This window comes from Neofelis nebulosa, chromosome 4, assembly GCF_028018385.1.
Source record: "Neofelis nebulosa isolate mNeoNeb1 chromosome 4, mNeoNeb1.pri, whole genome shotgun sequence".
Classification (NCBI taxonomy): Eukaryota; Metazoa; Chordata; class Mammalia; order Carnivora; family Felidae; genus Neofelis; species Neofelis nebulosa.
In genome coordinates, this window is record NC_080785.1 from 146,571,045 (window position 1) to 146,598,176 (window position 27,132).

Below are 27,132 nucleotides of genomic sequence, written 5' to 3' on the forward strand. Positions count from 1 at the left end.
TATCATGCTTCAAAGAGTGGCCCCTGTGGGGCAGAAGCTGAACCTGAGCTCGGGAGGGGACAAGAGGGCTGGAATTCAGGCAGCCCTCCCCTCCCCCAGGCCCTCGAGGGTTTGTTTAACCCCTCAGGGGTGCTGTGTGCCTTCCTTGTCAAGGTGGTTTGTGGCTTAGTGAAGCGATATTTATAGAGTGCTCTGTGATTCTTGGGCGAACATTCGTTTTATAAATGAATGATCAAATTTATTAGCAATGAGTAACTAACCCGTCTACATTTATTTTGTTGATAATACAAATTTACAAGGTTTTAATTGCCAGTTTTAAAACCCCAAAAACCCATACATAAATACATGGGTAATAAAATATCTTCTCACTGTGCCCTTGACTTCTGTAGTTACATGAGGGCTTATGAGGAGGGTCTTGAAGGAGGTTTCACATGTAATCACAAAACTTGCCATAAAAGGATGAAGGGCCAGAAACAGTCTAATTTAAACCTGGTTGGTGGTAACTTCATGTGTTTTAACCAGAATTCTCCTACCTATAACTATTATTAATAAATTTCCTTGTAATGCTTATTAACATAAATATTGATCTCCCTTGACTTCTCTTGTTATCTCATGGAATGCCCTACAGTGTTGCAGCTTGGAGTTTGGTTCCCAGACAGCAGCATGGGTATCACCTGGTAGCTTCTTAGAAATACAGGATGTCAGGCCTCGTCCCAGACTTACTGAGTCTGAATCCGCATCATAACAAGATCTCCAGGTGATTTGTGTACACATCAAAATTTGCTATCTGCTGCATTGAAGTGGTTATATCCTCTCCCATTTCACAGTCAAGGACACTGAGTTTCAGAGAAGTCCAGCCCCACAGCCAAGCTGGATTTGAATCCAGTCTGTTGTAGTCTACTGAGCCATCAGCCAGATGCTGCAGGTGCACAGTGTCCACACAAGAGTCCAGAAGCGTGGACTTGCAAGGACAGTGATGACAGTCCTGGGCCCCCAAGGTAGTGACTTCACTCGGCACTGGTCCATGGGTTGTATACTCAGCTGCTTGTACCTTCATCCTTTAGACCTGCTGTGGGAGAAGCTTGTGATGTCCAGTCTCTGCACAGCGCACCTCAGGGAGACCGAGGGATATCTTAGAGTTGTGACCAAGGGTGGTCTCAGGTAACATTCTCCTTCAATGGCAGAAATGATAGTCGACTTGTTGCTTAAAAAAAAACAACAACAAAACAACCTATTTTAGAACAGTGATATGAATCCCAGAAAGTTAGACAATGTGTGGGGCCAAAGTGGAGTGGTAAATTGATCGTATTCATTAATAGCAATTTAATAAATATTTATTGAGTGTTTACTATGTGTCAGGCACTATCCTGAATGCTGAGAGTAAAGGAAAGGTACAAAGAGGAAGGAAGTTTAACAAGTAAGATGATTTGTACCTTCCCTGTATCTCTCCACCAGACCCAAAAGGAAGTCAAATCAGTTCTCTGCCTTAATATAGAGTTGATTAATGCAATTGTCAATTAGAGGGGAATTCTTTCCCCTCACTATTTCCCTCTGTTATGAGCTTACTATTTCCCTCTGTTATGGTGGCCTTCACTTAATCTGCTCTCACTCTGAATGTATCTACTTAATCTAAGACAAGAGGTCTCCATTTATGAGACTGAACATTTTTTATGTCAGCCGAGGTCATATTCTAAATATGAAGAGATACTAGAGTACATGGCCCATATTGGGCATCCCCCAAGGAACCCCAGACTCACTTTGCCTACCTGTTAAGTGGGTAGGTAAATATCCCCTGTAGTGATGCAAAAAGATATGTGACTTGGGTGACCAGAAAATATGTGGATGCTTCAGGAAATAAACTGGCCTGCATATTCTCCAAGAACTGTAAGAATGTCTGCAAAGCTGCAGTTGCATTGCAGTAATGGAGAGGAAAGCAAACTGACCTGGTGTTGGAAAGGAAGGAAAGATCTAGATCATGAAGTTTACATGGTCCATCCATGAGCTATTGACAGCTGAACCTCTCCATTCTGAACACTCTGGTAGAATGCTTTTAAAACAAACCTCTCCTTCTGCACCTTATTTTTTTTTTTTTAATTTTTTTTTTTCAACGTTTTTTATTTATTTTTGGGACAGAGAGAGACAGAGCATGAACGGGGGAGGGGCAGAGAGAGAGGGAGACACAGAATCGGAAACAGGCTCCAGGCTCTGAGCCATCAGCCCAGAGCCTGACGCGGGGCTCGAACTCACAGACCGCGAGATCGTGACCTGGCTGAAGTCGGACGCTTAACCGACTGCGCCACCCAGGCGCCCCTCCTTCTGCACCTTATTGAAATCATTCAGGGTGCCTTCTGAGACTGGGGCCTTCTAAATTTATGACCTGTCATCTGAAACTTTCCCCTAAGGGCAAAGTTCCTCTGCAAGGAATGCCCTCATTGAGTGCCATTTTCAAAGAGTTGCATGGAGGCTGGGGGAGGAGAGACTCACTTTTCCAATGGAACCACAAACAATGGGACTTAAATGGGCCAAACCTCATCCAAAGCTCTGAAAACTACCCCTGGAGGCTCTCTGAGGAGTGGGGCAAACAGACAAAGACCCTTCACAATTGCTCTTTGTTTCTAATTTTATTAGAAATTATTTTAGGATTATTGAATGAATAGGCATTTAGGGATTTAATTTCATCTTTCTGGGTGTCCTCTTATTAGATTCCTGGAGCCTAAACCAAACCCAGGCCACCCAATAAACAAAACTTGGATGTCTGGGTCACTACCTGGCTCTGTCCTTCCACAGATTCAAAACATAATTATGGGGCAGCATTAGTTGAGGGATTTGAAAATGGGCAAAGTCCCAATGAGATCCCTGCCCTAAAGGTATCTTGGATAAGGCAATTGATGACAAATATCGGGCTCAGATGGTGAGACTGGATCGTGTCCCATGGTTCAAACACGGAGATCTGGTCTACTCTTATGTTTGGGATATTCCTTCTACATGTACATGGATTTCGTGGAAAAGGTAGATACAAAAAAAGGTATATCTATGAATATGGTTTAGAATTTCTAACCATACAGAGTGAAGGGATATTTGGTGTGTGTGTGTGTGTGTGTGTGTGTGTGTGTGTGTGTTTTCTCTAGCACTGACAAGGCAAACATTGTCCCCATTCTCAAAAGAACTTATACCACATTAGAGAAGTGGCATAACAACAAAAAGTAAAATAACAATGTGAAATGTGGTAATTACTAGGAAATGACTACAGTACTGTTTTCATTGTTGTTTCCTTTTTTACAAAAATTGCAACTTCTATGTGTGTAAAACATACATTAAGTCCAAGTCTTCAGAGAAAGAGTAGGGTTAGAGAGCGGAGCATCAGGCTGACAGAAAAGGTGGGGGTTGAGTGAGTAATCCAGGAAGACCTCTCTGAGGAGGTAGCAGTTTGGTTGTGATCTGGAGAATCAGTTCTTAGTCGTGAAAGGCATGGGCAGCAGACTTACAGGGAGACAATAGAACATGTGTGAAGGCCTTCAGTGGAACCAAGATCCAAATATTTTCCAAGAACTGGAAGAATGTCCACGAAGCTACAATTACATTTCAGTAATGGAGAGGAGAGCAAACTGACCTGGTGTTGGAAAGGAAGGAAAGATATAGATCATGAAGTTCACATGGTCCACCCATGAGCTATTAACATCATCTGCCTTAAGTTTTAATAGCACCCTTCTTGTGGCTGTATGGGTAACAGAGCTTGGGGGTTGACAGAGAAGCAAAGGAGCTTTAAAAGTTGTTCAAGTAGTTGAGACCAAAAATGGCCCTGGTCCATCATGATGGAGTTGAACCGAAGCAACTCAGAATTTGCATTGGGTATTAGAGTGCACAGGATTTGTTGATTCTACTGGATACTGGTAAATTTTCAAGGATGCTACCAGGTGTTTAGTTTGAGTTCTTGAGTGGATCAGTAGACCACAATTAACTAAGATTGTGGGAAGACGTGGTTTGGGGGAAAGGCAAAGTGCCAACAGAGGGCCCATTATCCTAGAGTCATGACTATGCAGGCTGCAGAAGAGCCGCCCTGGTCAAGATGTTACTGTTGCTCTGTTTTGGTTCATCAGGAAAAAGCCATTCTGAGTGATTATTGATGTCTGTGGTGAGCACAGGTGGAGTATGGCCCAGTTGGATATTTGTCATCTTTACCTTATCAGATACAGGACACTGCCCAGTTTATAGGGCTCGGTCTGTTGACAAATCTGTGTTGAAGCCCTTCTCTTGCCAGGCACTGTTCTAGACGTTGTCAGGACATATCGAATGGCTAGGTAGCAAGAACCAATTACAACGATTTCCTTCAAGTTTTTTTTTTCCTTCAAGGTTTAATGCAGGCATCATCGATGGAGCCAAAAAGCATTCTGTTTCTTTGAGAGTGGTTATGTGCACTATTCTTAGATGGTGTGCAGATGCCCATGGCTGGGAAGACTCAGACTTCCTCTAGAGTCTGGAGTTTTATACACATGGCAACTCCCAGTTAAATGGGGCAGACATGAAAATTTGCAACAATGGGATAAATACTCTCTCCACAAATCTTTTTCACCACTTTAATACTTGACTAAAAGTAGTCTTGATTTTTGCACTTGGAAGGTCTTAGCTGTGGACTACTAAGGGTAACACTCTTTTGATAGGAATAGGATCTCAATTCCAGAGCTCATTTCAAATATCATTGGGTCCAAGGCCAAGTGCCTTGTGTCATTGGCCGGTCAAACCATACTGAGAACGCCCATTACAAAAAGATCTTCATTGCATTTTATCTCTTTAAAACAGCAACCCTTTTTGGCAGCTGGAGCTGTGTTCTCTGGATGCAGTTAGTCCCTATAAAGGAGGCTCAGGTTTCTGACAGTCAATCAGGACACAGGTGGAGCCGGTCTGTCCTCCCCCCCTCCCCCTGCCCCCCCCACTCCCAACAGCCTCCTGGCCTAGGCTAAATGGGGATTTTGTGGACCTCCTTGGGATTTGTCAGGAAAAAAAAATCACATTTCAAGTGGGAAGAAAGTCAATCCAGAATCCAGGAAGGGAGAGGCAGCTTATAATAATAGGCTCTTACCTCTGTACTGGGCTTTACATTTCACAAAATATATACCTGATTCTATTTGGTTCCCTCTCCAAAATATCCTGCAAGTAATATATTAATTTTCTCATTTTACAGATTTGGAGGGCAAGGCTTACAAAAAGAAAAAGAAAGTGATTTGACCAAAGGTGTAGACTAACAAATGGGACTTCTATTCAGATTTGACTTCAAATCTGACCTTTCAGGGCACACTTTATGGAAAGTAGAAGAGAACTAGAACTTATTGCATTTTACCTTGTGCCAAACACAGTGAGTACAGTGCTGGGGCAGAGAAAGTTAGTGTTTACAGCTGTATTTGTCTTAGCTCATACTACTCAAGGGGTGGTGTTTAAAACAAACAAACAAACAAACAAACAAACAAATATAAACCAATGACACAAGAATTGAAATTGATACTGGAATTTGCATGTGGCCTCTATCATAGAATGATTTAGAGCAAGGGTCAGCCCATGGGGGCAAATCTACCTGTTTTTGTAAATTATAGCTGATGGAAACATAGCCTCGCCTATTCATTTGGGTGCATCTAAACCACCTTTGTACTGCCGTGACAGTACTAACTAGCTGCAAAAGAAACCCTCACAGCCTAAAATGTTTACTATGTAGCCTTTACAGAAAAAAAAAATTGCCCACCCCTGATTTAGAAGACTTTTTTCATCTTGACTTCTCATCGTAAACTCATTCCTTTTTTTAATGTTTATTTATTTTTGAGAGAGAGAGCATGACAGAGAGAGGGACAGAGGATCTGAAGCAGGCTCCACACTGACAACAGAGAGCCCTGTGTGGGGCTCAAACTCACAAACCATGAGATCGTGACCTGGTCTGAAGTTGGACACTCAACGGACCCCCCCCCCCCCCCTGCTGCCCTGATGAACTGATTCTTCAAGGCCTTTTCAAATAGGGATTGTAGTGAAGGGTAGATTACAAACTGGCTACAAATATAAATTTAATATTTAAAATCCTTGGATAAGATCTCTGGGATATCCTCTGAATGTGAGGTTAGAGGTGTCTGAAGCATGGCATAAATGTCTGAGAATAGTAAAAAGAGAGAATTTATCCACATGGTATCTGTTCATGGATGGAACAATGGAGCAAAGGAGTTATAGACTGAATGTGTGTGTATCCCTCCTCAAATTCATATGGGGAAATCCTAATCCACAGTGATGGAGGTGGTGCCTTTGGAAGGTGACTAGGTCAGAAGAACAGAGCTTCATGAATGGGGCCAGTGTCCTTATAAAAGAGACTTCAGAGGGGTGCTTGAGTGGCTCAGTCAGTTGAGTGTCAGACTTCAGCTCAGGTCACGATCCTGTGATTTGCGGGTTCGAGCCCCACGTTGGGCTCTGTGCTGACAGCTCAGAGCCTGGAGCCTGCTTCAGATTCTGTGTCTCTGTTTCTCTCTGCCCGTCCCCTGCGTGCACTCTCTCTCTCTCTCTCTCTCTCTCTCAAAAATAAATATTAAAAAAATTTTTTAAAAAAGAGATTCCAGAGAACTCTCTCATCTCTCTGCCATGTGAGGACATGGCAAGAAGACCACCCTTGATGAACCAGGAAGTGGGCTCTCCTCAGACACCAAATCTGCCAGCATCTTGATCTTGGATTCCCAGCCTCCAGAATTACGAGAAATGTTCATTGTTTAAGCCACCCGGTCTATGGTATTTTGTTATGGTAGCCCAGACAGACTAAGACTGGAATGTATTATTCAGAGCTGGTTAAGTGTTTGGGAGCAACCCTCATCCCTCGGTGTCCTACCTTCCTTTCTCACGTCACAGCCCAATATAAAGGGGGACCCAGGTGCTTCGTGTGTGGCTGTACCATCTTGCCGGGCCTCGGAGACCTCCACTCGATCCTTTGCATGTATCCAGCAGGAGAAAGGGGAGGAAACCTGAGCAACAGGGCAGGAAATTTTAGGGGCCGTTCCTAGAAGTAACACACATCCCTTCTGCTGACATTCCGTGGGGAATTAGCCACATGTCCGCACGTGAAATTGGCAAATGCAATTTAGAAGTATGCCAAAGATGAAGGGAACAGAGACACTGGTGAAGAACTAATCAGATTCTGCCTCGATGATCTGTAGGAGTCAAGTTCAGTGTTTTTGGTTTACATGCCCCCTACATGCTAAGGAGTCTACTTCTTCCTTCTTTCCTCCTTCTCTTCCTCTTTCCCTCCTTCCCTCTCTTCCTTCCTCCCTTCCTTCCTCCCTTCTTTCCTTCCTCCCTCCCTCCCACCCTCCTTCACTTCCTTATTTGTTTATAGTCTTATATGTATAGTCTGGTCCTTGGTCATGATGACTACCAAAAAAAAAAAAAAAAAAAAAAGAACTAATCCCTGTCCTATGCTCTGTGTTCTTAAGTTTACCTAAATTGACGAGGAAAAAATAGAAACAAATAAACGCAAGAATCCTACCCCTACTATAGCAACAGTGATGGAGAGCGGGGCTTGGACACCGGGCTTGAGGGCGGAATGGATTGAGAACATTTGGCTTATGCATGTGTGAGTTTAAAGTGGTATTTAATTAAAAAGTTGCAAGCTCATGAAACAAAGGGTTTTGTTTGGCTCTCCCTTATATAATCCCAGTTTCTAGGAAACAATAACTTGTGATTTATAGGTTCCCTTTTCACAGAAGTATGGAAGTTATATGTAGCTCATGTTTAAATGAGAAAAAAAAATTCCCTGATGGTAACTCATTATCTGTCTGGCTAGCAAAGGACAAAGGACAAATCCTGGAACATCTTTCTTTGCCATTTTATATTTATGACACATCCTGTTGGTAAAACATTATTCTCAAGGCAGGCTCTGGAGTTTATTATTTTTTGTCTTCTCATTTCATGACTGCATCATTTTTTAAAAATGCCAGGCCAGATGGAAGCTTGCTTCCTTTAGGATCAGGGGTGGAAGAGGGACAGTGTGAAACCATGGATGATGAAGCCTGCAGCATGCTACCCACTTTTAAGGGAAGATGGTCTTGTCTCTTTACAACTCATGGGCTTTGCGTGGCCTTATTGGAGTTTATTTTAAGGAATGTTCTAGTTGGGGGTACAGATTGGTGTAGAGGCACTTGGAGCTCCTCTGAGAGTCACTTCTTACCTCTTCATGGACATTGCACCATCTGAAGTTCTTTTTCGTGATGTTGGCCATTGTGTATTGTCTGTCCATCTCCTGCAATGAACCTCTGAAGTCTGTGGGTGGGGGTGGGGCAGGAGCCTTGTATGACTTATCCATTGCTATCTCCCTTGGTGCCTAAAACAGGGCTTGGCACATTGTGTGTGCTCTTTAGTATTAGGGGTGAGGGAGACGGCACGGATGAGTGAGTGAGTGCATAGTGGTAGGGATGGATGACAGGCACTCTATCCCCCCCCACACTGTTGTGTCTAGAGGAGATGAGAAATGCATCCCAAGACTTTGTGCCTCTCCCGGCCTGAGAGCGGTCAGCTACCATTGATCAGGGCCTGTGGATTCGTCTTCATTAATCACTCTGGAAAATTCCCACCAGAACATTAGTGACAAAATTGTGTTCCATTGACTGAAACCCTAATGAGGGAAAGCGTCAATAAATTCTTAATTTGTCCCTCAGGGAGAAAGTACAGTGATTGTCTGTTTAGAAGCCTTAGTTACTACAATTTAATCCTGGCCTGAAGACATTTGGTCACTTTCTTGGAGTGCTGTGGAAGGGGAAATGTTTTCAGAAAAATATTTGTTCTTCCAGATTTCACTAATGAGAATCCCTTCTGAATAGGAACCAAGTCAATAGGATGCCTGAGAATGAACATTTCACTACCCTCCCAGCTGCCTCTATGGATATGAGTCCACCATGGTCCTGGGAAGGTCTCAGATGTGGAATGGGAATATTTCCTTGTTCCCGTGAGTTGGTGGGGCTCTGCTTGTTCTCCCCACGGTCATTCCTAGAGGCAGCGAGATGCAGGTTACCCCTAGAATTGGAATCACAGGCTCAACACAAACCAGCTGTCAGACCTGGGGCAGGATTCGAACCTTTGCTGTCAGTTTTCTCATCTAGAAAATGAGGATAATGGGAGCATGAGTCTCCTACATCGCTGAGGGAATTAGATAAGACAGGGCTCTGTGAAGTGTTTAGCATAACACGCAGCACCTACTAGAAGCTTTGCCCGTGCTATTTGCTGTTGCCACGTTTATTATTATTCCAGCTCCATGAGGAATGCCAAGAAAGGCTGAACTTTTAATAGAATGTTATAGAAGAAGTTGAAGCATCACAGTAGGTTGAACTGGAGAAATGAGAGTATCTGTAAGTCATAGAGTTTGTCTTTTTGATCTTCCGCCCCACTTTAGACAGGACTTCAGAAAAAACACGATTTTAAGATTCTTCTTCCTGGCAAGTCTGAACACACATGGCCTATTACATCTATTACACCTAATGGCATCGCTGTAAATCCCAGCAATTAGAGTGTCATCATGGTCTAAGGAGGACAATGGATGTGCGGCATGGCAGGTCACGCCCCACATCCAGAGCACACAGCAGACATGACTAATTGATCAGGGCCCTCTTTCTGCCAAGCCTAGACTCACTCATGCATTCGAGCACATCACTCCAGAATCTCTCTGGTTAATTAGATAATGACACATATTTCCCTCCTAAATAAAGGAGGCCATACAAAGCACGGGTTCTGGTTCTGGTTGAACCACTAACCAGCTGTATGGCATTTAACTTTGTTTTTCTTCATTATAAAGCTTATGTTTTATTAAAGCTCAAATAAACATTTCCCCATCCTCTTCACGTGTACTTGGGGAGATTGACAGGAGAGAAAAGCCAACGTTTAATGGCAACTTAACCCACATGGAAATGCCCTTTAAGCTCTGGAGAGAATTGGCTCAAAATCCCACCTCATGACTCGTGGTACATCTGTTCCCCTGAGCCCCCAGGGATGTTTGTGACCATGGGGCAGGGGGGCGGGGCTCTTGTTCTCTATCCACATTTGTCTCAAAACTGCTGCTTCTACTTAACATTGTCTCATGCACACCGTCCCCTGTGGAGTGTGCTGACCTGGCTGAGGGGCCTTTCTAGGCTTTTTTCTAGATTTACCCCTCCCCCCATAGCACCCACCCTCTAGCGGGGATTTGTGAATGTAGTAAGTTTGGGCAGCCGGAGGTGGGTTTGCGTATTGGCCATCCCGGTTCTACAAATCCATTTAACTACTTTACCGCTGAGGTATTTTTTCTTCCCCTCTCCTCCCCTTTTCCTTTTTCTCCTTCTTTTTCTTTTTTAAAACTCACCACACTACCTCTCAGAGTTCTCTGACCCCTTCCCATATTCTCGGTGACTTATCTTCTTCCCACTTCTTTCTTGGGCACAACAGCTAAAGTCAGAATCTTTCCATTTGAAATTCAGCTCTACTACAGACCTCCCCTGTGTCTCCAGATCTTGCCTTATTGGTACCCTGTGGTAACTTGGTAGTGACAGCCCCTTCCCTCAGAAGAACTTTAATAAGTCATTAAAGTTATGTCTACATGCATTGGTGTGTGCCTACATGTTGCCTCTTAACATTCTATCCATCCTCCCATTCCTCTTCATTAATAAGGGCCCTGATTTTTAGCTGGCTCGTTACCATCTGGTTAAAAAAACAAAAAACAAAAAAGCCCTGCTTCCTGTAGCTTACCTTGTAGCTTATAGGAGCCAAGTAACTAAACCAGGATTTAGAGAGAAGGTTTGTGTGGGATTAATGGGAGGTCTCCAAAAAAGGGAGAGAAGGTCTCCTTCTATTCCTTCCTTTACTCTGCTCTCTGGAATGCTGACAAGATGGCTAGAACTCCAGCAGCCATCTTGTACCATGAAGAGAAGAGCCCATCTTAGGGATAATGACACAGTGTGTCTGATGACTTTGTCAAGCTGCCTAAATGCTCTAACTTCCAATTTCGTATCTATTGAAAATAAAACTTCTACCTTGTTTAAGCTCCTTTTATTCGGGCTTTTACATCAACACACAATTCATTATTTTTAAAACTTGTATCCTCAGGCCTCTCACGTTTTACGCCAAAGTACCTATGAGATGCACTCTTCCCTCTATAGACACACACTCATTTTTATTTCTAAGCTTGAATGGGGGAAGCTGTATTCTAACACACAGATGGGTTGAATGGTAGAACAGAGATACTCTGAGGGACATAAGAATATGGGTGCTACTGACAGTCTTCTGCCCTGAGCTAAACCTCTGACCCAGGGCAAGAAGATTCAAATGGCTTCCGGAAGACAGTCGCAGGCAGGACATTCCAACGCTAATGTCAGCCTTATAAAGAAGACAAATGAATGTGGTACTGAGGAAGGCAACGGACCCCATTATTCCCACGATGGGCTCCTGGGGAAACCGCAGACAGTTTTGTGGTTCGGATGACAGACGTCACCCAAAAGTTGAGGAGTTCATATCCACTGAAGTGCACATTTAAGAATAATCAAAACATAAAACAGATGTCAATATCAAAATACTGAGTGTGTAGTCCCCAAATTAAAGTCAAACGTGAAAAATACGTTGAACTTAAAGCATGCATTCTTTTCTTCCTCAAATATTTCGCTGCTTTTCCCGATGGGAAAGGGTTACAAACATCTAAGAAATCACTGGTTTTGCAGTGGAGTTTTACCACTGCATGTACCTCCACCTGGAGCCACACAGGACTTTCAGCTGTTGGCTCCTTCACCTCACCTGGAGAAACGTGGGTTATTTAAGGCCTCCTAAGAGCTGTAATCAGTTGATTTTTTCATTCATCTGTGGATGAGGGAGACTGAGAAGACTTCTGGATTCGCTAAATCCAGACACAAGATTTTGTGTGAGAGTCATTGTATGTTCCTATGGGTGGTCATATTATTCTCATTTTAAATTTGGTAAACAGTGATCATATATTGATCGTAATGGGAAATACTGCAGTCTCAATGAATGCAAATTCTACCCTTGTTTTCCAGCACTGGTTAAGCACCCAAGTCCACCATGCTCTCAACCACGAGTGATTTCCATCCTCCTGATTAAAATAACCAGATATGTGCATTTTGAAACTATCAGTGCAGAGAAATGAAGAAGAAAGTAGGAAATTACCCCAAATCCTACCAAATACAGATAACTACTGTTCGTAGAGGCTGAACATTTTCCTCAGACACGTGCTACAGGCCAGTGCTGGCTTATGCTTTTATTCCAGTGTCGATGAGGGCAGGAACTTTCTCTGTCTTGTTTACTGGTGCTCCCCACCATGCCTGGCGGGATATCTGGCACAGAGCAGGTATTCAAAGTACTTATTTTTGAATTTGTAATTTCACATTTACATGCTGCTGCTTTTTTTTTTTTTTTTTGCCTCACATGTTGTAGATATCTTTCCAAGTCAAGAAATGCAAATCTACAACATAATTTTTTAAAGGCACATGTTTTATCGGATATTAAATATTAAGTTTTGCTCTTTGTGCCCCACGTGGGCATGTGTGTGTCTGGTTATCTTCTTAAAACATATTCCTGTGAGTAAAGGTATTTAGTCAAAGGTTACACACATTCAAAAGTCTGGCACATATTACCAAACCATCCTCCAGATGAAGTGCATGGATTTTCACCCTCACCAGGTTAAAAAATGGTCTCATTGTCCCCCATCCTCCCCTAAACTGGATAGTGACATGTCTTTGCCTAGCTCATGGCTAAAAACGTTATATCGATGTTAGTTTGATTTGTATTCATGTGATAATTTGTAAGCGCGAACATCTTTTCACGTCCTCGTTGCTTCTTAGTAGTTTAAATTTGTTATTTCTTTTCTCTCGCATTCCTAGTTTGAGTATTGAGCGGCCTGTCCGTCTTTTGATCATTGATTAAACTATGCATTGGTTTATCTGTTTTCCTGGGCTTTCAAAGGATCACTTCTTGCATTTTCTACTATACCAATCCTATTTTATCTTTATGGATCCCTCCCTGTGCTTCCTTAGTTATTTTTGTAGTGTGTTATATATATTTTTTTATTTTTTAATGTTTGTTTATTTTTGAGACAGAGACAGAGTGTGAGTGGGGAAGGGGCAGAGAGAGAAGGGACACAGAATATGAAGCAGCTCCAGGCTCTGAGCTGTCAGCACAGAGCCCGGTGTGGGGCTTGAACCCACAGACTGAGAGATCATGACCTGAGCCGAAAGCAGACACTCAACCGACTGAGCCACCCAGGCGCCCCCCCAGTGTGTTCTACTTTTGAGGAAATGCTCATCTTGCTGTTTCTACGGTTTTGTTCTAATAATGACTGTGTGTGAGGAAGGACCTTTACCTTACTAGTTTTTGCTATTTCCCTCAGAATTTGGGGTGAAATGTTCTCATTTTGTTTTCCATATGTTTTGCATTTGTGGTTTCGATGTTCTCTTTAACGTTAGAGATGTTGTAGAGATTTTTTTTAATTTTATTTTTTTTTGTTGGACAGGGAGTTTGTTATTAGCAGTTTTTGTTCTTTCATGTATTTTGTGTTTTGTTACATGTGATTAAAGAGTGCAGCCTGTACTATTTTTTACTTTCTGGAATTTTTAAAAAAGTAATTTGGAACATTTTTATACATGCTGCCTGAGTTTACTAATATGTATTCTTGGTTGTAGGACAGAAAGTAGATATTTATCTAAATGATTACACTATTTAAATCCACTTCTGCCTCTTTTTTTTTAATGTCTTATTTATTCTGAGAGAGAGAGAGAGAGAGAGCAGTAGAAGAGGGGCAGAGAGAGAGACACGCACAGAATCCGAAGCAGGCTCCAGGCTCTGAGCTGTCAGCACAGAGCCCGACGTGGAGCTTGAATTTACGAACTGTGAGAACATGACTTGAGCCGAAGTTGGACGCTTTATCAACTGAGCCACTCAGGTGCCCCTCCACTTCTGCCTCTTAATTTCATTTCTACTTGACCCCACCAGAGGGGGACTAGAGAGGTGTATGAAGTCATCTTTCCTCTTATTTTCTTGAAGTTTCTCCTTGTATTTCCAGCAATTCTTACTGTGTGTATTTTGATGCATCGGCGGTGACTTCTTTGGCTTCTATAAGTTGACGGATGGTCTGTCTCTTCATGACCTCTCTGAATTGAGAAGAATATGCACTGGCTGATTTTCTTATACATCCTTGAGTACAAATGAGGAAACTGAGGACCAGAAAGTTCAAGTAAGTGGTAGGAGTGCAGGGTCGCCCAGCAAACATATGGACAAGCCAGGTGTTTCTGCCTCAAAGCCCACACAGCCTTAACCTACTGCTGTCATCCTTTCCTGGTATCTAATTCTCTGAGACACCTACCTGGTCTCTTTTCATTTCTTGAGTGACTTGCCTATTCTGCATAGATGCTTGTACAATTCTCTTGATCATTTAAGTACAGTAATTTTACTGAACTTTTTTTCTCAACATTGTTTGATATAGATCAGTTTTTCCTAGGATCTGTCAGCCATCTCCGTGCATACACAGGTCTTCCTCACATGAATATTTGTTTTATTCTAATAAAAACAATCACCTATTATTCATTTTTGGATATAAAGGATATAATATATTAAATTATTATAATATATATTTAATGTGCAGAATATATATGTGTATGTACATTGCCTTTCCCTGTATAGCTACCATTCTTCCTTTTTAACATCTTTTTAAAAATCTGGCTATTAACATTTCCAGTCTTTTTATTTTTCAGTATATTTATTTATTTTGAGAGAGAGAGAGAATCCTAGCAGGCTCGGCAGCTGTCAGCAGAGAGCCGGACTCGGGGCTGGATCCCATGAACTGTGAGATCATGACCTGGGCCAAAATCAAGAGTCAAACACTTAACCGGCAGAGCCACCCAGGATCCCCTTCCTTCTCACATTTCATTATTTGCTACATTTCATGTGTTTTCCAAGCCCGTTTCCTGCAGCAGTGATTGTGCTCCTTGCTTTGCATGTGGTTTTATGTCCTATAAAAGCATTACTTTTCCCTTATTTCTTTCCTAAATTTTGCTAAACCCTTATTCACCATATCATTGCATTTTCTTACCACATTTTGGCCATTTATTTCACCCACGTGCTTTAAAAATTATTTGAGAATTCAGAACAATTGTCTTTTTTTTTTTCAGTTGAAATTCTTCTAAAACAAAACCCTTTTCTCTCCCTCTTTCCCCTGTCTGCCTGCCCTCTCTCACTCTTCATGCTGCAGCCCTTTCCTGTAGGGTACTGGGGGTGGGATGCAGCATTTTCTTGTAGGGAAATGCCAGTGTTTCTTTCTTCTTTTTCTTTCATTCTTTTCCTTTTATTCTTGTCCCCCATTCATTAAAAAAAATTTTTTTTTAATGTTTATTTATTTTTCAGAGAGAGAGACAGAGACAGAGTGTGAGCAGGGGAGGGGCAGAGAGAGAGGGAGACAGAATCCGAACCAGGCTCCAGGCTCTGAGCTGTCAATACAGAGCCTGATGCAAGGCTTGAATTCATGAACTGTGAGATCATGACCTCAGCCAAAGTCTAACACTTAACCGACTGAGCCGCCCAGGTGCCCCTTCCCCATTCAGTTTTTAAAAGTGGGTCGCAACTCTTGCACCACGTGCGATTTGGGTTGGATGTTGTTATTCCTTCAATTTCTCAAGCAAGGCAGCCACTGCAGTTGGTAACTTCGCCTCGGTTTGATTAACCTCCCATTTTGTTCAAATGCCTGCACCAGAAACCACCTCGCTTCTTGATTGGTTTCCATCCCAAGGACTGGGTATCATTCAGATTTCAGTTTTTCCCATCTGTGGTGTGAGCAGGCTCCTGTATGGAGTCAGAGTTTCAGAGAAACCCTGCAGCTAGCCAGCATCTGATTTGGTGTGGTTACAAGCATTTTCCTCCTTTTAATATGACTCTTTTGCTGCCAGGCATTGGTTAAAACACTTGCTGTTGCAACATTGTTACTTACTTGGCTTCTGCCGTGCCAGGCTAGAGAGACGTTTACTGAGTTTACCTACTCCTCCAACTCCACCCCTGTGACCTCAGCATATTGTTTATGGGCTGAAGAAAGGTGACCCTAGAGGGCACATTGAGGAGTTTACTCTCACGGGGTCTTCCACTGTCCCCAGTACCAAGCCTTCTCTACTTTGAGACATTGGTGGATATTTTCTGAGATTCCTTGGCTTGTTTTCAACCAAATCTGTTCATTCCTTCCAGAAGGAAACAGTATGATTTCCAGAATCTTCTTTGCATGTGGTGCCAATAGTTTCATACCTAAGTGATATTTCTGGATATTTAAACTGTCACATTGGGACCATTTCTACCATTAGTGTCAATAATAATGTCTTTGTTACATTTATTTCTTTTGATTAATCTTTGTTCCACTTGGAAAGTGAAGTTGCATCATTTCTAGGCTTCCTGTACCTTTGCACCCCCGTTTTCCAGAATTTTCCTCCCCTCCTGTGTAACGTTGAGCTACTTCAGGTTTTCAGCATGTTTGTTTTTATCTGCCTTGTATTTTAATCATGTATATATTTGACCGGTGTTGCTCAAACTGTCGATGGTTAAGGACAAGTTGTTTCTTAGTTGTAAAACACTGAGGACCCTTACCTTTATAAAATACAGTAAGTATTGCATTTGTAGAAATGAATGAAGAATAAGACATAAAATGAAAACTTGAATTTTTGCTATTATTCAACAATTATCACATTATTTGCTATACAACTTTCTTTTTTTCAAGTTTATTGTTTTTGAGAGAGAGAGACAGAGAGGGAGAGAGAGAGGGAGAGAGCATGAGCAGGGGAGGGGCAGAGACAAAGGGAGAGAGAGAATCCCAAACAGGGTCCACACTATCAACACAGAGCCCAATGTGGGGCTTGATCCCGTGAACTGTGAGATCATGACCTGAGCTGAAATCAAGAGTCAGACGCCCAACAAACTGAGCCACCCAGGCACCCTTGGGCACAACTTTCTAAATGCTTCCTTTCATTTTTTCTTTCTTATTCATCATGGAGGGTCACAAACAACCCATAGGCCAAGCACAGTCCATGGAGCCCCACTGTGAGTAGCTTCACTGCAAGCCGTTCAAGAGCAGGGTCAAGGTGTTGTTAATCCGTGTGTCCTCCTTAGTGCCCACTGAGCTCTATGCCCCTAAAATAGCTTCTACTGAAAAAAACTGTTGACTGTGTAAGTAAGACAATAATACAAGTAGCAAGTGCCTCTTGAGGTCAAAACTCTTAAGTTTATTCATGACCCGCACAACTTCCTTTTGCATTGGAAAGATGCAGGTGCTATTGCTTGGATTTATGGCCGAGGCCCAGAGAAGAATGGGTCTACACACAGGAGGCCCTTTCATCCATGCTGTTTTATTTGACCCACGGCGTTTTCCCTCATATGCTGTTTCATATCTCTGCAGGGAGTACAGAGCATGGTGTGAAAGACGAGGCAGGATATTAACCGGACCAGGGCCTGGGCCAGGTGTGAGCATTCTGTCTTCTGTCCGTCACTTTATTTATCATCCTTCTCTTGAGGACTTTGTGAGGAGCCTCTGATTCCCAGTCACACAAACAGACTCTGCGCTTGAAGAGCGTGTTGTGATGAAACACTTATCGGGAGTATTACCGTCCCTGAACTAAGAAATAATGATCAAGCCGATGTGTTCTGGGGTATTTCTCCCCGGGGCACTGGTTTACTAACTTGGGGAGAGGGCTGAAAAACTAGCCCCAGTCAGGGTAGCAGCTGAGCCACAAGTCAAACATCCTGGGTGGGGAAATCACAATGAATGCCATAAACAGGAGCGTCAGTCAGAGCCCAGCTCTGGTACCAAATGCCGGATGGGTCAGCAAGGGCCTGCCCTTGACTGATGGTGAAGAAAAACAGAGAGAGAGGTCTTGATAAGGTAAAGCAGCATGTGTAAAGACCACAGCAGGCTTACATTTAAGGAGCTGGGGTGATTCAGAGGAGAGAGGACCTTCAGGGGCGAAGGGCCACTTCCCAGAGTCTTGACCTACACTGTCAGCCTCAACTGTAGGTGTGCACTCTAAGTATTTTGTCTGCGGTCCTCTCTTGACTAGTTAGATCCCTCCTTTGTCATGCCAGGTGGCAGTCTCGTTTCGCATGTATTTTTCTCATATTTCTCATGATTACATTTATGGTTTCCTCATTTGTGAGGTTGCTAAGTTTTGGTCAAAGTTGTTGCTACTGTATGTGTAATGCATGGAAGAGTGTCTGGCAAATAGTAGGCATTCAGTCAACAGTTCGCCCTTGCTTCCAGATTTCTGGACCGCACTATCTGGAGAAAGGCTGTCCATTGTGATCACTGCAGAGCTTCATGTTGAGTTCCTATTAACACAGAGATGAGAAGGTACAGCCCCAAAAGGGCAGAAGGGTGATTGAGCCTAAGGATAGTAAATGACCAAATTATCCAGAATCAGTACAGAAGAGCTGATTTGTTGGTAATTTCAAAGCATTGTTATGGTTTTCTTTCCTTTGAGACAGGAAAGGGACTTTATTTCGTAAGAAGCTTCATATGAATCTTTCCAAAACTCTATAACCTGACATATGGTTTGATAAAAATCTGTTGGTTTAATGAGTGACCCTGAAGAAGCCATTCTCATGTCAACATTTCCTCCAGGGAGACATTGGGTCTGTTGCATTCAGTGAGTTTGGCTAGTTTAGAATGATTTGGTGAACTGGCACGAGGCTTAGGGAGAAATGCAACCAACTTGGAGTCTTGAAAAAACAGCCAGATGGGGGTATCATCAGGGTTGCTCGGGCTGTATTTTGAGGGAGCTTTCAACACTAGGTTTTATTTTGTAGCTGGACATGAGAGTTACCACTGTCTAGACTAGTGGTTTTCAACTGAGGACACTTTTTGCGCCCCAGGGAACATTTAGTGCTGTCTGGAGACATCCTTGATTGTCACCACTGGGAGGAGGAGGGTGATGCCACTGGCATCTAGTGGGTAAAAGCTGGGGATGCTGCCAAACATCCTACAATGCACGAGACGCCCCCGTGACAGAGCTCCATCAGGTAGTTTAAGAAAACCTACTCTGCACAGATTTACAATATAAAAGGCAACTCTAGGGACATTATTCCTAAAGGCTTTTCTCTGAAAGAGAACTTGACAATTATCAGCTCAAAGACCCTTTGTACTCAATTCCAGCCTTTAGTGACTGCTGGATCTTTGAACTACATCTCTGTATCTGTGCTATCTGACTTGCAGGCCCTGGATCCTAAGCTCCCTCTCCACGTACAAAGCAGGTGTAGGCCAAGTTCTTTAAGTCCCCTGCCCTAAGGCTACTAACTGTTTAGCTGTTGCCAAGCCTTACTGGCAAGCCTAGGTCTTTACAACACAAAGCACTTGAGATTGGTGCAATCAGAAGGGGGCCATAATCTGATTGGTCGCTACCAGGGGGTGGGGGGTGGGGTGGGGGGGTTGTAGATGTAAGGCAGACAGTGTGGGAGGGCTCCAGGTTCAAGGTGTAAGGAGCCTGGTGGCTTCACCAGCTGACAGTGCTCAGCTACTCTCCTCACCCTCTTTGCTGCCTTTTGACATGCTCTTACCACCCAGGGATTCTATCACACTAGCTCCAGGCTATTGAGGCTTTGCTCTTGCCAACTTGCAGAAAGTTCTTGGCCTAGCAGACCAGTTGGATGAGGGCCCCTGGAGCTAGAAGGTGACTTTCATAAGGTGGCTTAGTGCTCTCCACCACCACCTCTGAGATGTGCTTTAATTCTGCTCTGACTAAACCACTTCACATATGGCTAACAAAAGAAGGCTTTTGTTAACATTCACTTGTGGCCACTCTGAGCAATGACAGAGATGTCACCAAGACTTTTTTTCAACAGGTTGGCTTGTGTGTTAGCTGCCTACACCTTGGAGGATGCGAGGTCATCCCCAGGACGTGTAGACTCTTTTGTTTACACCATGGATCTGTGAGAGGTGCAGAACCTTCTAGCAGTCCAGTTCGGCAAACACTAATGGGGCTTCTGCCACATGGCCAGCATTCACAGATCTAGGCCAGGGCAGAGGAAAGCATGGCCAAATGCAGAATGCACAGGAGGGGAGCTCAGCTCAGCATGGGGCAGCAAGGAAGGGGTGGAAAAGAGTTCCCGGCAAAGGATCTGAGTGGGAGGCTCAAGGGATGAGAGCAGGGAAGACTCCCCTGGTCATGAAGCGCAGAAACCATTCAGATGAGGAGGCATTTTGCCATTGACGGTAAAGAGTGAACACCCCCATTTGCTCTGTTCTTCCTTTTAGCTTCTTGCATGCTTGTCCTTCCTTCCCTCCCTCCCTCTCTTTTGTTTCACCTTCTCATCTGCTTTCCTTTGGCTACCACTTCTTGGAATTACAAGATGCCTGCCCCAGCCAAGCCCCATGCCTCCTCTTTCCCAATCCTCAGTAAAGCAAGCACTGTGGACTTAAATTGTCGAGCTTACAGCACCCACAAACTATCAAACTCAATGCAGTGAAGTAACTATAAACGAAACAGCTACTCCATTCGGGACTTTATAATCAAGTAGTGGAGAAATACACATACGTTACAATTATTACCAACGTTATAGCACAAGATACCTATTGTGGACCAGGCCTAGAGGAGACAATTTATGGACATTATTTGAAATTGTGACACCACTCTTTAAGACAGGCCTGTTTTTATTTTAACAATGAGTTATTGAGGCTGAGACATTAGGGGTAGGAAAGAACTTGTGAGACACTAGCCCGCAACAATCTGGAATACAATATTTGGTAATAGAAATCTTTTTTTAAGATAAAAATTTAATATATTTTTCTGAAGCTTTGAGGGCTACTGTCATAAGGTAAGAGAAAATTTTGATAATAGTTTGATAAAAATTTTGATAGGATATAATTACAAGCCCATAAATCACATATTTTGCATGTAAACATTTGGTATATCTCACCGATCTCATTGCTTAAAAAACTATATTGGAGTTCATGAGGGAAAAGAGACAAGAGATAAGGAAGAGTCATAAAGTTAAAGATCCAAAGATTGCAGGAGCTGTGGCAGATGGATGAATTTCTTCCTGTGGAATTTTCCAGTATAACCATTGGGTCCCATAGGCAGTGTCTGCCCTTGAAATTGGACTTGGAGGAGGTAGAAACATCTTGTATAGTGTCTATCGGCTGTTCCTATTGTTATGAATTACCCCATTTACTAATTATTATTAACTGTGATTTGGTGAATGTTACATAACTTTCTCAACCTTGTCCCCTTATTTAAAAGAAATATAGTTTAAAATAATGGCAACCTTTTTTTAATTTTGAGAGAGGAGTGAGAGAGAGAGTGTGTGAGCTGGGGAGAGGGACAGAGGGAGAGAGAGAGAATCTCAAGCAGGCTCCACACTCAGCATGGAGCCCAATGTGGGGCTCAATCCCAGGATCCTGGGATCATGACCCGAGCTGAGATCAAAAGTCAGACGCTCAACCGACTGAACCACCCAATGATGACCTTTTGATTCGTTGTAAAGATTTGCTGTAAATAGACATACAAATGCTTAGCACAGTGCCTGCCATGGAGTAAGTTCTCAAAAAGTATAGGTATTATTACTGAAGTTTGCCTGTTTATGGCTTGCCCAAGCCAAGAGAATCCATACAGTGGATTCTTTTTTTTTTTTTCCAGGAAGGTAAAAGTCATAAAATTCCAAGTTACACTTAAGTATGGATTTGAGACCCCAGTCGTTAATATTGATGTCTTGATGTCTACATCCCTCCTTCTTACACTTGCCCTTCATGCCCCTCCCACTCCCATAGCTTTGCTGCGTTTTCTGAATGTTAGGTTATGAAAGCATTTTGTTGCTGTTTTTTTTTTTTGTGTGTGTGTGTGATATGGAATCCCCCCTTTTTTCCCAAATAAAGTTGCAGGCAGAGGGCTCATGTATAAAATAGACTAACGCAGATCTGCTGTCTTTGAAATGGGGTGAGTGTCTGCTCCTGTTTCCTCCTCATTTTGATATATTTCCTTCTCCATTCTGGGAAACCTGGAGGTGTTTCCAAAGGAACCTTAGGATTTCACTGAATGTACCTTAAGAACCACTCATCTAGTAGAAACTATGCTTTGAAAAGATCATCTTGATCTGAAGTGCTAATATTAATAAAGTGAAATATTTGACATAGGACAAAAAGAACCACTCAGCTCTATGAACGAGATACTAGTATTAGTTCTGAGATTCCCTGTAGAAATAGTCCTGGCTTAGCTGGGAGTGGGGGAAGGGAGTGAGAAAGGATGGATTTCCCTATGGTCCTCCCACTACCCATACAACATGCATGAGATAAATTTCCCTGGCCAGTATCTGGCTGTTTAGGACTCCAAACATCTACATGGAACCGGAGCATGTAATTGAGTCACCACGTATCTCCAAATATTTTGATATTTTGGTAATTTGCCATCTCCCCAATCGTCTAGCCATCCAACCCGCCTTTCCAACTACACAGCACAGTTTCCATCACCATGCCCTTGTGCTGAAGGTTTCCTCCTCCTGGAATAATACCCATCCTTCCATTTCGGGCTCTCTGACTCACCCCTCCTCCAATGCCTTCTCCATGAGCTCCTCCCCAATTTCTGGGGCCAGATTTTGTGTCTTTTGTGTTTTTGTTCATTTATGCCTCCCCCACATTCTTCTATCTCCCTCACATTCCTATCTTGCCTGGGGCAGTGTCTTACACAGAACACACAGGGAAATGCTCACTGAATTAAACTGAGCAAATGCTATGTTGATCAAATCTTGGGTCAGCCGCCTGTGTTTTTCATCTGGCATTGTTTAATTAGCTTTTTCTACAAAGTCAAACCAGGGAAGGACCATTCCCAAAGAAAAGCCAAAGCTTTTCTTTCCTAATTCTTCCCTTTGGGTGTCCAGTGGAGACTGGGCAAGATATAATCATCCAGTTTCCTTCTTCAACAGCCCAGTTTTATTCAGCTTGATCCTAAACTTCAGCTAGAGGCTGTAAAATTCCTTTTTGAGTGAGACCATTTTCATCTTGGTTCTCAGTGATTATAATGAACTATTGACCATCTGTTTGTTCCTAAAAAGTTAAGCTAGCTAGTTTGGGTGATCTTATCTATTCACGATATGGCAGATCTTCTTAAGCCTGGTATTTCCTGTGCAAATGCTTTATTTTGGATATTTCAGCACCTCTTGCCTGCGTGATTGCAGAACTGAGGGAGAACTGTTGTTTCAATCAAGGACAATGCTCAACAAAACTATTTCAGTGGGATAAATTATAAATACAAACAATTTGTTGAGAAATATATTGCATACAATGTTGAGTATTAAGACAAATGCAAAAATAAATACCATATTCTAATGAGGGAGACAGAACCCCTGTCCTCAAATAGCTAATCAAATACAAGGCAAGAAATGCTGGCACGCGATTAACTAGAAACATCCCTTTGTTGTTTATATGCAGTTTTGTGTTAGGAATTTATGGCATCTTACAAAAAAAAAACATACAATGCTGGGGCGGCGGGGAACATGAATAAGACAAAAACATGAATAAGAAAGATCAGGGAAATAGAAAACAAAGTCAACTAGAGCCCAAATCGAGGCCCGTTCATGAAATATACCCCCTGGAAACTACAGGAAAGCAAGGCCATCTCTGTGGCCCACAGAAGGTATACCCAGTGAATGGCATCTAGTAGACAGACAAGTAAACACGAGATGAGAAAGGCACATTTTCCACAACAAAACCACATTTGGAGAATCCAAAATTTGAGGCCACCTTCTCTAGACCAGACTTTACCCAAAAATTGGAAGCTGAAGACCCTGCTGCCATATCTTTCCACCTGGGGTGATTGTGTTTTGTTTGAAGAAAGGAGATGGGGAAAATGTATTACAGTCTTATTGTACTACTCTAGTGGCTATGAACTTTCTAAAACATTTCTCTTGAATTACATCGTTGTTACATTTTATTTTGGAAGATAGGGCTTTCCCCCCCCTTGTTTATAATTTTCATCTTTCCAACCGAAGGCACATAGAGAGCAGGAAACAGGTATTGTATGTCTTTGTAAGTTTCTTTGTTTCTTGAGCATAGAGTACAATACCTTGGGTGTAGTGGGCCCTTAATGACATTTGAAATTTTTATTTAATTGGACATCAACAAGTGCTAACTCAGTTTGAGATAGGACTCTACTGTACAAACACAGATGATTTGTGACAAAGTTTAATTTACATATTAACAGCAGTGGAGTTTAGAAAGCCAGGGTGGTGGGGCGCCTGAATGGCTCAATTGATTAAGCATCCGACTTCGGCTCAGGTCATGATCTCGTGGTCTGTGAGTTTGAGCCCCGCGTCGGGCTCTGTGCTGACAGCTCAGAGCCTGGAGCCTGTTTCGGATTCTGTGTCTCCCTCTCTTTCTGCCCCTCCCCCACTCACGCTCTTTCTCTCTCAAATATTAAAAAACACTTAAAAATTAAAAAAAAAAAAGAAGAAAGAAAGCCAAGGTGGAGAAAAGATATGTCACTGTGCATGTGTGTCTGCCTTACCATTCCGTCAACCAAAGTTCATTCTTCAGCAACATGATTCAGACTTTTGTGATACCAAATTTGGAGTAGGAATAGAGGAAATTAAGACATGAGTATCAGGAGGAAAGAGGGTCTGATGTAAAAGGCAAGGACTAAGGGCTCTGGGACATTGGATGCAGCTTTTGATGGAGAATATTGATGGAAAGAGAAAGAAACTTTCAAGTATCCATGGGGCAAAAATGAACAGAAGAAATAGGATGATTTTTAAAGAAATATCATGAATGATAAATTATGTCTTTAAAAAATGTTCTTTAAGAGAGACAAGTCAAATTAGATATACATTTTAAACATTGTCATTAATTTTGGCTCCTGTAGCATGTTTATTTGAACATGCTAGACTAGGATTTGAATCAGACTAGGATTGCATCTCATGTGGGAACCAGCTAAGTTACAAAAAAGTGATATATTTTTACTTCAATACAGGTACTCTTGGTTATATCAGTCATAATGAGAGAATTAGGAAATCATGTGGCCAGGAAGGAGTGGAACAGAGCAAAACTCTTTATGCACTACCCCAGTTTCTTTGAAAGACTAACTTGAAAGCCTAAAAGTAGTAAATTTCATTAGTCAGTTAATTCAAAGAGCAATGAGAGAGTATTTTCATCTAGTAAATGAGCAAATGTTTTGAGAAGTATCCGTATGTATGAAACGAATTCTGTTATGAGTTTTTAATCCCCAAACCCAAACATTAAAAACCCATACATAACTGGTGAGATTATAAATTGAATCAGGGGCACCTGGGTGGCTCAGTTGGTTGAGCACCCAGCTCTTGATTTTGGCTCGGGTCATGATCCCAGGTTATGGGATAGAACCCTGCATTGACCTCCAGGCTGAGTATGGAGCCTGCTTGGGATTCTTTGTCTCTCCCTCTGCTCCTCGCCCCTGCTTGCATTTTTTCTCTCTCCCTCTCTGTCTAAATTAAAAAAAAAAAAGTGTGCTGTTTAATTTCAGCAAATTTGTGAGTTTTCCAGTTTTTCTGTTACTGATTTCTAACTTCTCCCTCTGCCCCTCTCCCCTGATCACATGTGTGCTCTCTATCGCTCTCAAATAATAAATAAATAAAATCAGAGCTTCTGGAAAATAATATGGCAATGTATATCAAGAGCTTTAAAAGTATTTGTACCTTTTGGCGGAATAATTATACTAAAGCAGTAATAAAAAAATGGAGTCAGAATATGGAATATTATATACTCATTAACATAGATTTTAATGAATATATGAAGAAAGTAAATATTCATATATAAAAAATGACTTCACTTTAAAAACTTGCATACTAATACACCCACATGACAAAAGGCTATGAGTAAATGCTCCAAATATCAGATTTTGGGATTATGGGTGAGTGGTTTTTTTGTTGTGGTTTTCCTGTTTTTTTTTTCTTTTAAAAATAAAATCTATATGGATGGGTATGGCTTTAATAATGTGACAAAAATAAACATTTTGGGAAAAAACTAGTTCATCACCTCGGCCAATCTCATTCATTTTGCCTAACAAAGGATTCTGTTAAAATTTCAACCAAAAAAAAAGTTAACATGCAGACCTATCAAATAGATTTGTCACTGTCTCTTCAAAGAAGGAAATTCTGTTTCAAATTCATCCTTAGCCCAAAGCAGCTAATTTGATTTTATCAGTCATCAGCAAAGCCCTTACAGTAAATAATTTATGCATTTTTGTAGCTCCATCCCTACAGGGCAAGGTTCAGAATTTAATGGAAACCATCACACCGTTAGACTGCTACAGCTCATCTAAGAGCCTGAAGCCTGAAGTATTGAGCGGTCACCTAGAGCGTGTTCATTTGATCTGACAGCATTAGAGAGGAATGCAGCAGCGGAAACAAGGCAGGGGAATCCCACCGTGCACACGTCTGCCCTGGGACAGAAGAGTTGGAGAAGAGACGCACGGATGCCAGTGGCAAAAGCAGGTGCAAAGATGATTCTCCAGCAGATGCCCGTGGGTGGGACATTTTCATAAAACGCTGAGTAATTGTCAGCCCCAAAGTACCTCTCCTGCAAGACCTGCCCAGCTCAGCCCCCTTCTCCTGGGCGTCTGCTGTCGCAATGATCCCTCCTATATCTGTTTCTCATTAACAGTCCCTCATCTCTGGCCTTATCTAAAATCATGCCTGAGGGTGCCTGGGTGGCTCAGTCGGTTGAGCGTCTGACTTAGGCTCAGGTCATGATCTTGCGGTTTGTGAGTTCAGGCCCCACTTCGGGCTCTGTGCTGACAGCTCGGAGCCTGCAGCCTGCTTCGAATTCTGTGTCTCCCCCTCTCTCTCTGCCCCTCCCTGCTCATACTCTGCCTCTCTCTGTCTCTCAAAAATAAATAAATGTTAAAAAAATTTTTAAATCATACCTGTGCTTGTCTTCTGTGGCTTTTCACTTCGCTTTCTTTCTGTTGCTTGGTGTGAGAACTGAATTTAATTTGTTCATCGTTAAAGGCCTTTTCATCACTAGATTTCTTGGGAAGTTTTGACACTTGTTTATTTCCCTGACAAGTCAGTTTTGAGGATGAATCGGATGTGGCTTGTCAGACGCTTTGAAAACAAATCTCCTGGCAGCGAGGGAGTTGCTACGAAGGGTGTTCCTGGCTTTGTTTCAGTACC

General features: G+C 42.4%; 1 long non-coding RNA gene across 1 annotated transcript; it reads right to left on the reverse strand.

Moving 5' to 3' along the window:
* Positions 1 to 212: 212 nt before the first annotated feature.
* On the reverse strand, positions 213 to 27,132 carry LOC131510023 (uncharacterized). Its single transcript, XR_009260862.1, has 2 exons — positions 26,883 to 27,132; positions 213 to 1,204 (listed from the first exon to the last, which is right to left on the reverse strand). It is a non-coding gene; the product is annotated as an uncharacterized LOC131510023 (long non-coding RNA).